The sequence below is a fragment of the Patagioenas fasciata genome, chromosome 3 (genome assembly GCF_037038585.1).
Source record: "Patagioenas fasciata isolate bPatFas1 chromosome 3, bPatFas1.hap1, whole genome shotgun sequence".
In the NCBI taxonomy this organism is placed as follows: Eukaryota; Metazoa; Chordata; class Aves; order Columbiformes; family Columbidae; genus Patagioenas; species Patagioenas fasciata.
In genome coordinates, this window is record NC_092522.1 from 69,390,857 (window position 1) to 69,406,815 (window position 15,959).

Below are 15,959 nucleotides of genomic sequence, written 5' to 3' on the forward strand. Positions count from 1 at the left end.
TTGTAAACTTTCACCTACCCAAGGACTGAAAGCATTATGGAGATGTTCTGTGATGATTTCCGACCTCTGAAGTAAGAGGAAGGAAAAGAAAAGCTCACTTTTTCCACTTGAAATACTTTTTTTGTTGTTGCAGTTAATTGAGAAGCCTGCTGAGGTACAAACAGAGCTTGTGTGTGGCAATGTCGGGTTGGTGATTTTTTTAACTTATGCAATTTGTATTCTGTAAGCATGTAATCTTGACTGATAAAGGATATGGTTGAATATAGGAGTTCAGTTTCACTTCCAAAAGTCACTTGTTGTTTGGCCTGGGATAAGTTATTAAGCCTTTCCTTGTCTAATTGTGTCACCTGCAAAACTACCCATTTCACTCTTAGTTGTGATGGGGCTTGATGGCTTTTAACCAGGAAAAAGAAGTGGTGTACAAAATCTGTCTGTGGTGCTGCTACCCTGTGTGGAGGCAGTTTTGGCCAAGTAGGTGCAGGATTTGGATGCACCATGGGCTCTCTCTTGAGTCCTTGGTCCAGTGATGGGCTGTTTGGTTGATTGTCATCCAGAACTGGGACTGGGAGAGCAAGTTAGTCCTTGGGTTGTAGAAATGAAAGTAATGTAGGAAATGCTCTGAGGTATTTGGTATCTAGCATGTGCTGGCAGAGGTCTTTTCCCTGGGAGACCAGTTGATTGAGGTCATCTGGGTTTTATGCCTTCTGTATAACATCAATAAAAATGGGCTTTGCTGACCATACAAGAATTTAGACAATATGTTAACAGCTTGTTTTTTCATTCTGTTGGATGTACTTTTTGTCTAGCAAAGTGCAAGACAGCCTTCATCATAATAAAATGAAATTAGTCCTGTTAGAGCATGAAAGCAGACGTTTTGTTTTGTTGTTAGAAAAGCAGGACAAATCGATGTATTCATCCAATAAATGAAGTTTTCTATTTTTCCTAGTATTATAAAACAATAAATGGATATTTAATATATTATCTCTTTCAATAAATCAGGTAACAACATCAAACTTCATAGTATGCTCTTTTTAAATTCGGCATATTATCCTGCCGAGAAGCTTAGCTCACTTGATAGAGAATACCATCTTTATGGCTTGAAATGTAAACTTGATATCTGGCTATGTATCTAGCTATATATCCAACAGCTATATATATTTTAAGGTTAAATTTACTTTTTGTGTGCTTTTTGGATTGGAAGTCCAAGAATTTTAATTTTTTTATTTTAAAAATATATATATATAAGTATACATATATATATTTATATATGAGGATACCTATATATTTATATATTTTTGTTTTTAAGTAAACATAAAAGAAAAATATTATTCTTCTGAAAACATCTTCATCTATTTGACATCATGGTAGAGAACAAGGATTTATGTTTTATAGTAGGATTTATTGCTTGCTGTTGTATTTGAAAAGCAATATGCAGTAATATATTTTCTTGTTTGTCTGGATAACCACTAAATAAATCTTGTTAGCCAAAAAAGCATACCCTTAGGGATCAGCTACCCTGGTGTTAAAACTGTGCTGAAAATTAACCATAATGACAGGTCCTATATCTCAGTGGCACTTTAAAGCTGACATCTTGCTACATGGATACAAAAGATGATAATTTTAAAGGAAATTTTTGGGCCACTGATACGAATTGCCTTTAATAAGAGCTGGCATAGTATTGCCCATTGTCAAAGATGACCCAGGGGGAAGAGTTTATTAGTGCGTTTCCTTCTAAACTGGAAGTGACAGGGCATGCTTGGGGCCTTTTTGTTGCTGTTTGTAAGAAATGAAAATTTCGCTGCAGAATTCTCATGCTGAAGAGTATTGATCTGTGTGTTCTCACAGCCAGAGAAGGGGAATAAAAAGATGAAACACAATTTACTTTGTCATGACTTTCGTATTGCTTCCAGATCATTTTGAGTAATGATAAGGTGTTTGGTTTGTAGAAGGCAAACTTTATTGATAGCCCTCGTTATTAGAGAACGAGGGATGAGGACCGGGAGTTTTGTTGCACAGTAACTCAGAACTTGAGTGTTTAGGTACATGACCGAGATCCTTACATTTTCCACGTCTGTACAGACATGTGGTACTATAATATAGGTGTAGAGGCATCTTAATACTTTCTGATGCACAGTCCCAAAGTTAGTCTTGGTAATGAAAATTTCGAGTTATATAATGCACATCGCATTGGAACATCATTATTGCATGTTGAGCTTTAACAGAAAAATTACTTTCAGTGGAGTTCTAAACTTTATTACCAATGGTAGTTACCTGGGAGCAATGGTATACATTTAAAGACTCTAAAAGGGATAACTAAATTACTCTGATTATTTTTTTAAAGAAAAACCGGACTAGGATAGGATTTGTAATTCAATTATGACTTTTTACCACAAATAGTTCCAGTCAATGATTTAATGTCTTACCTTTGCTTAGAGCTGATCATCAGCTCCCAGCTCAGTGGCTGCGCTGTATTGATTTTTTTTACATGGTTTCTATGGCATTGCTGTCATTCTTGGATAGGGATTCTCCTGTTCCCCTTCCTTTACGGGAAGCTTGCTGCTGTCATTACTGTTAGTTAACTTACTTTCCTGAATAGGTCTATCTGATTAATCATCTCTTGATATTTTCCCTTGGTGGCCAGCAAATTTACCGTTTCTGGGAAGGTAATTTCCTGAAGTCTTCAGGGTTGTCTGCTCTGGAACTTGAGGGAGATGCTGGAAGGAACAGTCGCTGTGATATAAGAAGACGACACTGACAGTTTCTCTGTTTTTACTTGTTTCTTACTTGTTTTTGAGAATATTATGCTCTCACAGGCTTTCTGCTTACTTTGCTGCTTAACATGGAATTGTAGAAATTAAGTGCCCAAGGACATCACCTGTGCCCCAGCTCGTGTATACTTCACATATATATATAATTATGTAGACTTTCCAAGTTACAGTGCCAAATGTACTGATCTTCAGTCAGTAAAAGACTTTTGCCCTGTAATCAGTTCTTGTACTGTGTCATTGTTCAGAGCTCTTAAAAACCTGCTGGAATATTTGTCTGAAGTTGGCAATAGTTATCAGAAAAGTGATCTTGTGCATCAAGAAACGAGGTAGTTTTCATCACAGCAGTTGTGAACAACTTCCTGGTTGACATGGTATGTTAAAAGAGGCTGTCAGGAGGAGGTAAAGCTGATGTTGCATTCCTATGTGGTTTGTTAGCAAAACTTTGTAGAATAATCCAATTTTAGTTTGTCCCTGTGTGGAATGTCTTACACTTGGGCAGTCCTGCAGGGAGCATGAATAAAATCACCATTTTCATTGGCTACAACGTACCTGTAAGTTCCACGTGAGTAATAAGTCTTTATTTTTTTTCTTTTTAATTCTCCTGAAACAGCAGTTTGTTGCTCTTATTGTCAAAAAAAAAAGGCAGCAAACCACTGTCTCAAATGGTATGATAATGAATTACGCTGTATGTGTGTGTGCTTTCTCTAGTTTGTTTTCCTTTAACATAACTGCACATTGTTAGCAGGCTAATTGTACAACACTTAATATTATGTTATTAAGTACTGCAAAATCAGCAGGAAGTGTGGTGCATTTTATTTTATGTAGAGGATCTTACATAGATTAATTGGAAGAAAATGTAGGTTAGTGTTAAAGACAGGGAAGAAAACTAAAGAAAAAACCCCTCAAAATGTAGGAATCAATTGTAATGTTTGTTAATAATCTGTGAATAGCTCTACCATGTGTCTGGTTCTACTGATAAGTTTCTAAGTTTTATTTGAGTCATAAATTATAACATTTTTTTGTGTTTTTATTTGGTGAATGTAGTTTTTCTTTTTAACATTTCTTCATCTAAGCCAAACAGCTCTCCTATGGTGGGGTCAAAGCAAGGGGAGGCCTACACCTTGATTTATGGTTCCAATATGGAATTGTCGTCATGTCCCTGGTAAATGCAAGTTAGCGAAAGGGAAGGGAAGGGAAGTCAGTTTTCTTCTGTGTTTTCCTCTACTGTCTTCTGACTATTCTTCTAGAAATCACATGTTCTGGTAAATGAACCTGTTTGTATGAGTTTATTAATATGAAAGAGGCTATTTTGTTTCCTGTGTTTGTTTTGACATGGCAAGTGGTCTCTCTTCTAAGTCACTGGGTTCAAGTTTTTTTCTTCTTTGTTTCTCTTACTGGACTGAGTTTCCCATCAGGAGCAGTTCTTATTATGTCAGTCTGACAGAGATATTTCTGAATTTTTTGTCTGAAATCCCTTTAGGGATTTTATATAGGGAAACCAGCAATTTGACTGGTCCCTGGTGATGCCAGAAGACTGTGAAGGTGGAGTATGCCCCTGGCAAGTACTTCTAACAGGAACCTTATTTTTTTCTCTTACAAGCAAACTCTGAGGTATTTCCATTTGAGAAAATTGTGGACCAAAATTCACTTTCCAAATTTCACTAGTACTTGTTTTGTCTGGGAAAAAAAGTCAAATCTCTGGACTTGCTCCAGATGTGTGTCCTCAATTTTACTACCTGGTTTATTTTTTCAGTATAATAACAGACTTAAAAATATGCCAAGGAGAGCACTAGGTGGCAGAGAAGTAAATGCATCAGGTAGTCTGAATATAGACTCTCTGCTTGCAAATCGGCTGACTCTTTTTTGTAACCAGTTTTGCAAAATGATCCGTATCTCTGTCCTTCAGCATTAAGTTCTCTGTCTAACGAACTGGTAGATTTTACTTTTTGCACCTTTGGTCCTATCACCCACCATCATAAATGCCAGACAAATCAGGTTATTAGTGAAACTTTGTAATTTGTTCAGAAATTCAGTCTCCAGGAGGCAGTGTTGATATGTAACAGGGCTTTGAACTCTGTATTTGAAGAATCTTGAGCTGGGTCTTTGGGTTTGTGTTTCTCTGAATTCACTGAATTTCAGAGCAGAGGAAAAACAGGGAAGAGAGATTCCACAGACCAAATTATTGAAATCTGTGGGCTTTTCATCGTTATGTTGGCTAAGTGCCCCTTTGAACCATTGTCAAACTTCTATAGGAGTACGCAAACATTTTAGTTGAGTCTGTAGACCCATGTGGCTGCTATGCTTTGTTCATAAGGTGCATTCCTGGAGTACAGATACTAATACTGCTACTCTTTTGGACCCTCAGCACACCTTCAAAACAACTTTATAATTCAAGGTTTCCGTTTAGTTGAAGCCTAATTCTCTCATGGTTGTATTTCTATAGGAAAAGCAGATGATAATGTCTTAATGACTTTGCAGTAGTTGGAAAAATAATGCAGTGATTTTGTGAAGTTTTTCTAAACCTTGCTAATAGAACACAAGTTATATTTCAGGTGTATATTTAGGTGTGAGCATTCTTCAGAGAGTCCAACATCCAATTAACTTGATCTTTTTGTGGCATCCTCTGGTTTTAATTTCTCTACCTTATTAAGATCTTATCCTCTTTAAGCAGGCTTAACAAAAGAATCTTCCTATTTTCAGTCCTGTTTCTTACAGCAGGTAAAGAGGGCCTGTCTCTCTAAAGTCAAATCCTGCCTCCTTTACAGAAGAAGAATGAAACAGGAATATAGGAAAATACATCAGTAAGTCTATATGTTCATAATTAATAAATTGAACCAGATAGGAGTCTTGAGATTTTAATAGGTGTACCATACCAGAAGGAGTAGCAGCCTTGCTTCCTTCTTAGACAGCTCTTCTGTGCGAGTGACTCTGCTCATCTCCTTTGCTAAGGCAACATTTGTCTCTGTTTCTGTAATTAGTAGGTACATCACTCATTTTCTTCAGAAAACACAGGAAAGTTGTGTTTCCTGGAGAAGTGGAAGAAGGGAGTTTTGACTGGATTTTTAAAAGAAGCCCAGGAGACTCAGATTTGCAGGAGTGAACCGAAATGCAGAATGTTTAGAATAGGCTCAATTCCTATTCTGTATTCTGTATTGAACAGTCTTGGCTGCTCAGGGATATATTTGGAATGAGAGATTCAGAAAGTGGTTGAGGTTGGAAGGAACCTCCAGAGGTCATCTGGTCAAACTCCCCTGCTCAAGCAGAACCACCTAGGGCCAGTTGCCCAGGACTGTGTCCAGATGGCTTCTGAATATCTCCAAGGATGGAGACGCCAAGTTCCTTGAGCAGCCTGTGCCAGTGCTTGGTTACAGTGAAAAAGCATTTCCTGATGTTCATAGGGAGCCTTCTGTGTTTCAGCTTGTGCCCATTGCCTCTGATCTTGGCACTGGGCGCCACTGAAAAGAGCGTGGCTCTGTCTTCTTTACACTCTCAGGTGTTTATACACGTTGGTGATACCGCTGTGAGCCTTCTCTTCTCCAGGCTGACCAGTCCCAGGTCTCTCAGACTTTCTTCATAGGAGAGGTGCTCCAGTCCTTTTATCATCATTGGATGTGCCTTCACTGGACTCTCTCCAGCATGTCCATGTCTCTCTTGTACTGAGGAGCTCAGCGCTGGACCCAGCACTTCAGGTGTGGCCTTACCAGTGCTTGGTGGAAGGATCACCTACCTCAAACTGCCAATACTTTGGTGACTTTGTTTTCTTTCTGCTTTCTTTTCCACAGGGGCACATTTCTGACTCTTGTTCGACTTGGTGTCCACCAGGACTCACAGGTCTTTTTCTGCCAAGCTGCTTTCCAGCTGTGTGGCCACCAGTGTATGGTGGTTCCTGGGGTTGTTCCTGCTCAGGTGCAGGACTTAGCACTTACTCTTGCTGAACCTTGCTCAACCTATTTCTCCAGCCTGTTTAGGTCCCTCTGGGTGACAGCATGACGCTCCATCATTATCAGCCACACCTCCCATTTTGGTGTTATCAGCAAACTTGCTGAGGGTATTCTCTGCCTCATCATCCAAATCATTAAAGGGCATGTTAAATAGGAAATGGTACAATGCTTTGTAGCAATCACTTTGTTTTTTTCCAAGGGAGGAGCAAAATGTTTTTGTTTAGAAGTCTTTTCATGTGTATATGTTTTTTTTTAAAGTTTGTGTGGTACTATCACTTCAAGTAATACCTTGTATTCTTGACAAAGATTAGTCTCCTGTTTGGTGTGATGGACTCTCTTTAGCCGATTGCTTCATTGCAGTGTTGGCTTAGTTTGACTGGAGATTGTTTCTGTCTCCTCATAATCCTCTTCAAGTCTTCTTAATGTGAACTGTTCCTTTATTGTAGTTCTATGATTTCTTCTTCAGGAAGATCTGAAACATGTAAGGTAAAGCACACATTTCGCTTTTATCTCACAAGACATGAGTTTTGTACTGCTTGATATAGTCTAAATTAATATTCTCACTAGACAAAAGCTAACCTTTTCAGTGCTGATACGCGTCTTCTTACTGTATTCCTTGAACTTTAAGGCGGCTGATCTGGATCAGAGCAAAAAACAAAGCACTGTGGCCCCGTGTTCCTGCCTGTGGCCTGACTATTTGGGGCGGAGTATAAGAGAAGAGCAGATGTAGAAGTATCCCTTGTTGGCATAGGGTTTTACATTCCCGGCATCTGTGGTTCAGGCATCTTTTAAGTATGGGGCAATACCCTCCCACCTTGGATGTTAGTGTTATCCCTTAGTTTCTCATTCAAGGAGAAGATGTGTATATTTAGAGCAGGGGTGCAAAGTACAGAGCTAGAGAGAGAATACTGCTCATCTTAATTGGTTTCTTCTTGAAAGTATGCTGTTTGCTGCACAGGTGAAGCCACAGAGCATGTCAAAAGAGTTTGCCAGATACTAACAAAATCAAAATTAATGGCTACACCAAAGAAGGGACCATGAAAGATGACTGAGCTCATATGGGGTGCTTTCTTTCAGTCTTTATTTTGTATTAGATTCTCTCCTAACTAATCAAACTTAATCCTGTTGCCACTCACAGATAGGAATGGATAACGTATAACCTCTTGTGTCAAAGCATAGATTTATAACCTCTGTAGAGCTTTGCATAGTTGCTAAATATCTTTATATAAGGATTGCAGTTAACTTAAAAAAATCATCAATTAAAAAATAACCATGTCAGATCCAAAACAGATTCACAGTTAACTAATTTGTTGCCAGGGACATTGTCTGTTTATGGTTTTCATTGCTTAGTGTATCTGTGATGGCTGCTGGTGGTGAGTGGCAGTTTGTTTCCTGAGTCCAAGCAGCCAGCAGTTCCTGTTGTGTTTCCTGCAAGGCTTCAGCCCACTTGTGTGGGAGCACATGGGACAGCAAACGCTGTTGAAGCCCTCTTATTGTCTCTCTCCTCCACTCCTCAGTGGAAACCATACTGGGAACTCTCTTTCCACAGGCTTTGAGTAGAAACCAGCAGGACAAAGGAAAAAAAAAGAAAAAACAAAACAAAAAAACAGGGGGAGAAAGGCTGGGGATGCTGATGATAGGACAGATCAATATTTTCGTGGCTATTTTTCTTCCTTTCTGAGCATTGCTGTTATGTATCTGAAGCTGATACATTTCTAGCCGTCTGATTACTTTTAGAACTACAAATAGTTTTTCTTGATCTTTCATGATTATTAGGTGTGACACTATTTTGTGTGTCATTAGGTGTGACAGTATTTCATGTCCAGGAATGAAGCAGGTCTGACTGGTTTTCTGACAGTTATTTTTGACCATGTACATAAGCGTTCAGACAGGAACGTGCTTTCAAAGCAAATCTCCAGATTGTCGCCATTTCCTGGCCCTCAATTCCAATCAGAACACGAGAACTACCCTTCTTTCTGAGGGAAGTAAGCCAAAAGGTAGGCACGTAATGCTTTCCAGCTGCCAGTAGGCACTCAGTAATGTCTGAAGTTCATCCTAGGCAAAGCTACCTAAAATGCATATAGAGGGGTTGCTCGGTCCTCAGCACCTTTGCTCTGCAGGTCTGCCCTGTTGTCCCACACCGCGTGCTAGCACAATATTAAAGAAATCCTTTTCGTTTATAGAGTTTTGCTTGTGGGGTGGTGGTTGTTTTTTGTTTGTTTTTTTTTCCCCACCAAGATTAACTGAGAGAAATAACTTTTGAAGTTAGGTTTGCAATCCTTCTCAACATGTGGAGGACGAATGCCTGTGCTGTTTCAAGGGGGATCAGTGCAGAGCAAGGAGGGCTGGGCCTGGGCAGGGCTTTAAGGGATCACTGTGTTTAATGTTCAGGTAAAGTGACAGTGAAAGGGAAACTGTTGGCAGGGAGGGAAGCTTTGCTCCTCTCCTTGCTCCTCTCCCATGCCCCTAGCCACGCATGATCCCCCTCCTCCTTCTCTTGGCTCTAGGTCTGTGTTGCTTCTGTAGGCTGGTTCAACAAACAAAATGGACATCCAGCTGCTCCCTCTCAGCCTGGCTCAGGCCCCTCTGCCTTACTTGAAGGGTGCAATCAGCTCCACCAGAGCTGGCCTGAGAGCCAGGAACCCAGAGCAGGGAGGAGGGCGGGAAAAGAGCCCTCCCTGCTCGCCAGGCAATGGGCTGCTACTTGTTCTTGTCAGGTCTTGTGGAGACCTCGCTGTGATTTGGCAGTAAAATAAAAACAGCTGTAGGGTCAATCAAAATGAGTTGAAGCCAATAATAGGAAGTAGTGGCCTGGGATGAACTTGGCCAGGCGGCTCACAGTTGCAGAGGAGTTAGCTCTGTACCAGCAGGCTTAGTGCCGGCTTTAGGTAATGTTCGCCTGGGGTCTTTTGCCTCTGTGGCAGACCAGGTATTATCAGCTCCCTTACAGGCAGCATAAGCTGGGTATCACCTGCTCTGCCTAATCCAGCAAAACCAAGATATGAGGTGACTTCACTTAGCCTGCTTCAAAATGGTGATACCACAGATGTGGCATTAATGATCGATTGTGTTAGCGTGGTCTCACCGTAAAGGTGTTGTCTTATACCTCTGTATTTTCTCAGATGCCTCCTTATTGGGAAAGTGCGTAGGTGTATTCAAACAGCAAATAAAGCATTTGGGAAATCAAAATATAATCACTCTGTATAGTGGAATTTACCTTTAGACTTGATGGGAGGCAGTGCATAGGGAAGAAAAAGGCGAGGAAAAAGCTCTTGGCAGGTGTCACTTCAGGGAGGAAATAAGGGGGTTTCTTTGATTCTTATATCTGCTTTTTATCCAAGTACTATGACATGAAGATCGTTTGCAGTAACATGATTTTTCTCATCTTAATTAGAGATGTCTCCAGGCTGCCCCACCACATCACTGCTTGTATTGCACTCATAATTTCCCTTGCAGTATCTGGTCTGTCTCTACATTTATTTAAATCAAATGTTTCATTTGAATACTGTGGCTCAGGATGGTCTGTTAGTGTTTAAATGTCATTGATGTTAGCCAGGAGGGTAAGAAAATATTTACTTAAGGGTAGACAAAGTTCCCTTACCTGCCATCATTTTCTAGTTTAGGGGAGAGGAAAAACCCCTCTAGATTTGACATCTCTGTGTATTGTGCAGGGTTGTTAAAATGTGTGCTGATGAGTAGATGCATGGTAATGATGAAAAGGAAAGCATTTGGAATTCAACATAGATGGCAGAAAATGCAGGATGTCAGAGAAGCCATATATTAAAGGGAATTTGAATTGGAAACTGAATCCCAACCTGCCACTGGGGGCATTTTGATCATTTTGATTTATTAAACTTTTATAACAGCATTCAGATGAAGCTGAATTAAAATACTTAGTCTTGGGTGGTTTATGGTACACAAGTCATCATGCTAGTGAAGTCTTGCCATGATCAATGTAGACTTAATCGAGGTTCTTTTTTGAATGCAGGTGCACCTGTGTGCTTTAGTATGCATTTAAAAATCCAATAGTGTTCTAATACTGAATCACCTAACAAAAATACAAAGTGAAGACACCCTTGACATTAATTTTCAGCTGCATTTGAGTGAATCTTGCTATTAAATTGTAGATGAACTGCAGGAACACAAATTGCATATATATACCTATACCAGTTTTATATATTGATTAATACACATGCATTACAAAATAGCTAGCTATGGAAATATAGCAATATATCCTTGGAAATGGATCGTATTCCTAAAGGCAAAAGACGCTTGCATAATAGTACTGTCCTGACCATCCCTCGGCTTCAGGAGCCGTACATGGTCTTACTGAGCACCGTGTCTGCGATAAAAAGAAATCAATTACTCTTAGAGCGGCACTGCAGGTTAAAGGCATTACAGGTTCATGCTTAGTTTTGCAGCAGGGAGATGATACTTAGCTGCAAATGGGGAATGATGCAAAAGATAGATGAGACAGAGTTCAAGGAGCAGTAATGTGAGGGTCTGGCACTATTGTTTCAAGCTGTCTCAGAGACATGATGGATGGTTCGGTGGCAAGAAGCAATAATACCAGATGATGAGAGATTCATCTCCAGATCTTGAGCCCACTGCGTGCTGTCTACCTGTTGGTGTTCTAGTGGCATAATGATTCCTGATGTGTTATGAAGAGCTAAATTACTGTACTTAAGCAACTAAACTGGTATGTTGAATTTAGTAACCCAGTTTTTTTGGCAGCTGCTAGAAAAGCAAGTAGCATATCAAATGCTCCTGCACATTGTAAATTTAATTACCTCATATTTATGCATAGTACTTGTTGACAGGATCTTGAAAGCTATGCTAATATGGTAGGTAATTTGTTACCTCCAGAAATCACTTTCCATGTGCCTTCTGATCATTATCATGCAACATGATAAATGATCTAGCCCATGAGGTGTAAATGAAAATGAAATGGATAATTGGATTCTATGTCTAAATTGTAGCTGGAATAGTTGTTGCAATTATAATGGAATTTATCTCATAAAAATATGCTTTGCAATGTACTAGTGACCTTTAATCATCTTGGTTGGGGAATTATTTGAGGATAATTTTAAAGAGATTACAAAAAGTTTACTCAGAGTAGCTTGGATAGAAGTTTTTTCTTTCCTAAAGAGTTTTAAATATTTGTCTGTTTAACAGTTCATATTGCAGGATTATCCTGCAGTGTTACCTGCTGGAAGATAATATATTTGCAGATCTATATAGAAAATGGTGAGAAACATATCTGCCTCTCCTGAAGAAGAGGAAATCTTAGCTATGTGCAGAAAGGAAGATTTCTTTCTGCTGAGATGCAATGTTGAATTTGGATGTGCTATTTTGCTAGAGAGCTTGTCATTGAGACTGATATGGAACTGCAAACAAGCATGTCTTTGAGAAGATTTAAGGAGTGTTATAAGGAAAATGAATGTGTTTCTCTCCCCTGTTTCCCAGGTGTGTGCCTGTTGCTAATGGCAGAGTTCGTGCCCCACCACTGTTGTGTTGGGATTGAAGTTCAAATTTTCAGCTGTTCCGTAAACATTTTTTTTCTCTTTTTTTTTTTTTTTTTTTTTTTTTTGGACTGCATTGCGTCCAGGGCCTCATCTGTTACTTTTATTGTAGTTAGTATGTGTCCCTTTTTCTTAGCTTAAAAGTTGCAGTGTACCTTGTAGTGCCAAACATTGAGTTCACCATCCCAGTTGATGTCTACACATGGTAATAGGTGCAATTTTTCGCTTTCTGAATTCTTCACTAATAAATGAAAGAGAATATTTCCACTGATCCTGTGGGCTACACAGATGCAAACCTCAGCAAACAGTGTTAGATAAATTGAGAGTACTTTCTTAGAAATCCAAAACTGCATAGAAGTGACTTATATTAGAAACTTTACACTGTAATAAAAATTATTAGTAGGGATGATAGGGAAAAATTTATCTCAACAGTCAACGTACATGCATTACCTTTATCCTTCAAGAAAGGAGATTTAAGTACAAAATACGTTCTTAACAGATGTGATCTGAAAGGCCTAGGCATTGCATGGTATTGGTTCAAAGCTTACAGAGAACAGTCGACATCTGATGAGGAGTTCTAGTATTATTAAGAATCATTGTCCTAATTTTATGTCAAGTAGATAATTTGAATAAATAAATAAATAAATGAATAATAGTAAAAATTATTTGTTCAAATTAATTTTTGTTTTGATTTTTCCCCAAATGAATGGATTATAACTCAACTGAATTTAAACTTTATTTGAAATTGCCAAGCATCTTACAATTTCTGTGACTTAGTAGAATGTTTTATTCAAATTTTTCTGTATTTGCATTAGCTTTTTGCTGCTTGTGTATGTTTTGTGATAGATCCCATGAACCATATGGAACTCTACCTTTTTGTGGACACAAGGAAAAATACTAGCAAGTGTTAATGCTATACATGTCTTCTGTAAAGCTCTCTGTAGACCAACTTACTCATTTACTGAGAAAATCAAGATTAGCGTGTTATATTAATTGTTTGACATATTTCACTATCTAACAAGGATTAAACCTGTTTTTTTTTTTTTTAACATGAAGTTGCAGTTCTCAGTTTACGTGAAAAATCTCAGTTTTATTCTTACATTGGCATCCTTGTGGTAACATAAGTTGTGTTTTTTAACAACTGGAGATGTAAAGGCTACTGCTTTTGAAAGCAGATACAAGTAAACCAGATGCTTTTCTTTGGCTTTAAAATTGAGACTGTAGTCTCATGATTTTTAATGCTTGCTTTGAACTTCACTCTGACTTTGAAATGTGTTGACAGCAGTTGGAAATGTCTTGACTAATGATTTATTCTTTGACTTTCCACTTCTCTTGGACTGGATGACTTGCATGTCCTAGAGAAAACAAGACACACTCAGTGTGATCAGGCTTGTGGTCTATGGGTTGCATCACCAGCCATGGGAATATTTTCCCCTTCTCTTTATTGGGGATAGAAAGGAGCAGCCGTCTGGCAGTGCATGAAGCACTGCTTGATGTTGACAGACAGATACTTACACAATACAGTTGTAGGGTGTTTTGTTTTTAATATGTGGGGTTGTGGCACAGTTCTTCTTTTGGATGTTCACCACATAGCACTTGGTCACCTTAATGGATTTAAGAGGATAAGAGATCTCAGGCAACTGTAGGTGGAGGCTCGGGTCGTCTTACAGTATAGAGTTTTCCTCTTGAAATCCAGCCAGAAACGTCCTCTAGTATTTCTGTGACTTTTTGCCCTTTCTAGTCTATTCTGCCCCTGCCCAAGGGCAAGGGGAAAGTCATGAGTTCAGAGGACAGGGAGAAGAACAGCAGCATCTCTGCAGATCACCCTCCCATGCCCTCAAACCAACTTATTCTGATCTCTGCAGTGTCTGAAGACAAAAAAGTGAGAGAAACCAGCACAATTTTTCTGAGTGTAATGATGACTGAAACAACAACTCCTGCTCAGCTCTTGAGCAAGTTGAAGTAACTTGGATTAAATCTGTGGAGCTCAGCATTTTGATCGTGGACAAGCCAGAGACCTTGTCTGTGATGTTTTTCTCCATTTTGCTTTTACTTAGGTGAAACATGGGATATGATCCAAGAGGCTGGTAAAGTAGATAATCATGGGGAAAAAAACAAACAACCAACCTTGCTGCAAACTTGTTGTCACTATTTCTGCAAAGATACTTCCTATTGTTCCAGGAGCAGTTCTAGCCTGTTCTTTGAAGCAGGGGACTCAAACCTCACTCCTGTGATAACTCTGTCAGCTCATTGGTGCCCGCCAAGTCCTGCTTGTCATCCTCTCAAACCACACCATTTGGCCTATGCTCCCACCCAAGAAAGTACAACTGAATCAGCATGTTGTTACCCATTTTTGGTTGGCATCACATTAATGCAGAATTACAAGTATGTGCCTCTCACCTTGGGTTCTACAGGGGACAGACTCATGTCATCAGTTTTCAGATGCCTCTTGACATCTTGCGTTGTCCGTCCTCCAGCAAGTTAACAAGGTGATGTGACGCATACTCACAGGTTGTTGTTGATACCTTTCTCTGCCGGTTCTCACAAGTCTGGCATGCCGTAATCCTCACTTTTGCCACTACCTTCTCTATGTATTTTTTCAATTTTGCACCAACAGACCCTCTGAACTTTCTGCAATGAGATTTAACTCTGCTATCTTTTGGGCCCTACCTGCTGGTTGCTTCTTTTATCAGTGGAACAGAGAAAATGCTGTCAGGTTGAATGCGGGAATAACTGACAATGAGGTAATTGAAAGGTGATTAAAAAGTCAATTTTACTAGAAAGACTAACTCTTTTTCCAAAAGGCTTTGTAAAGGCAATACAATTGGACACTTCAAGAAAAAGATTGGACTATGCCAGCTTTCTGGCTGGCTGCAGATGTGTTGTAGCTTTGAGTTTAACCTTACAGACTTCTCATCTTTCCTGAGATTTGTCTCTGTTTTGTGAGAACCTCCCACCACCTTTTCTTTTTCTCTTTTTACTGCTTAGGTTCTTTAACTTCAGCTGTTTCAGGAATCTGTTTGACCTTCCTCTTGCATTTTTTTTTTTTTATTCAACATTTTTTTTTAATTCAACATGACTGCCTAAAGAAATATTTCAAGAGTTTTATTTTTTCTGGGAACACCTCCAATACCTCTAAGTATGTGGACTTTACAACAGAAAGAGTTCTACCCCAGTGACACTTACTTTCCCTCCAAATTAGCCTTGTTATCAGTGACATTTCCACAATTAGAAACGAAGTGATCCTTCTGTTTTACTTCCAGTTGTTCCAGGAGTACCTTTTGCCTATTCTTTGAACAATATAAAAGGTAAAAGGATTGAGAGAGCACAGGTTGGCTTATTATTTAGGCAAAGGCAAGTGTCTGTTTCAAGAAGTTTACCAAGCAACTTTCTGGAGTTGCAGATGGATAAGTGTGGTTTAATTCTTGTTTTGTTTTGTCCAAAATTTGTTACCCTTTATGTAAAACCAAAAAAACCCTTCAAAATAGGAATTTAAAGGTATGCTAGTGCTTCCAGGCTGGAATGAACAATTTGTTAAAAACACATAATGAAATGAGGAAGCTGTTCTTGCTTTGAAGTTGAACATTTTGTACGGATGCTATTGCTTATATTAAAACAGAGTCGGGGGGAAGTGTGTGCCAAACAGTATGTGGTACGTGTGAACCGTCACCTTATTAAAGAGACTGTCCCCTAAGACATTTGCACCATTAAGACTTCTGATAATTAAG

General features: G+C 39.1%; 1 protein-coding gene across 8 annotated transcripts in view; it reads left to right on the top strand.

The window, feature by feature from the left end:
• Positions 1–15,959, top strand: part of PTPRK (protein tyrosine phosphatase receptor type K) — a 407,780-nt gene that overhangs the window by 200,541 nt on the left and 191,280 nt on the right. The window lies entirely within an intron of this gene.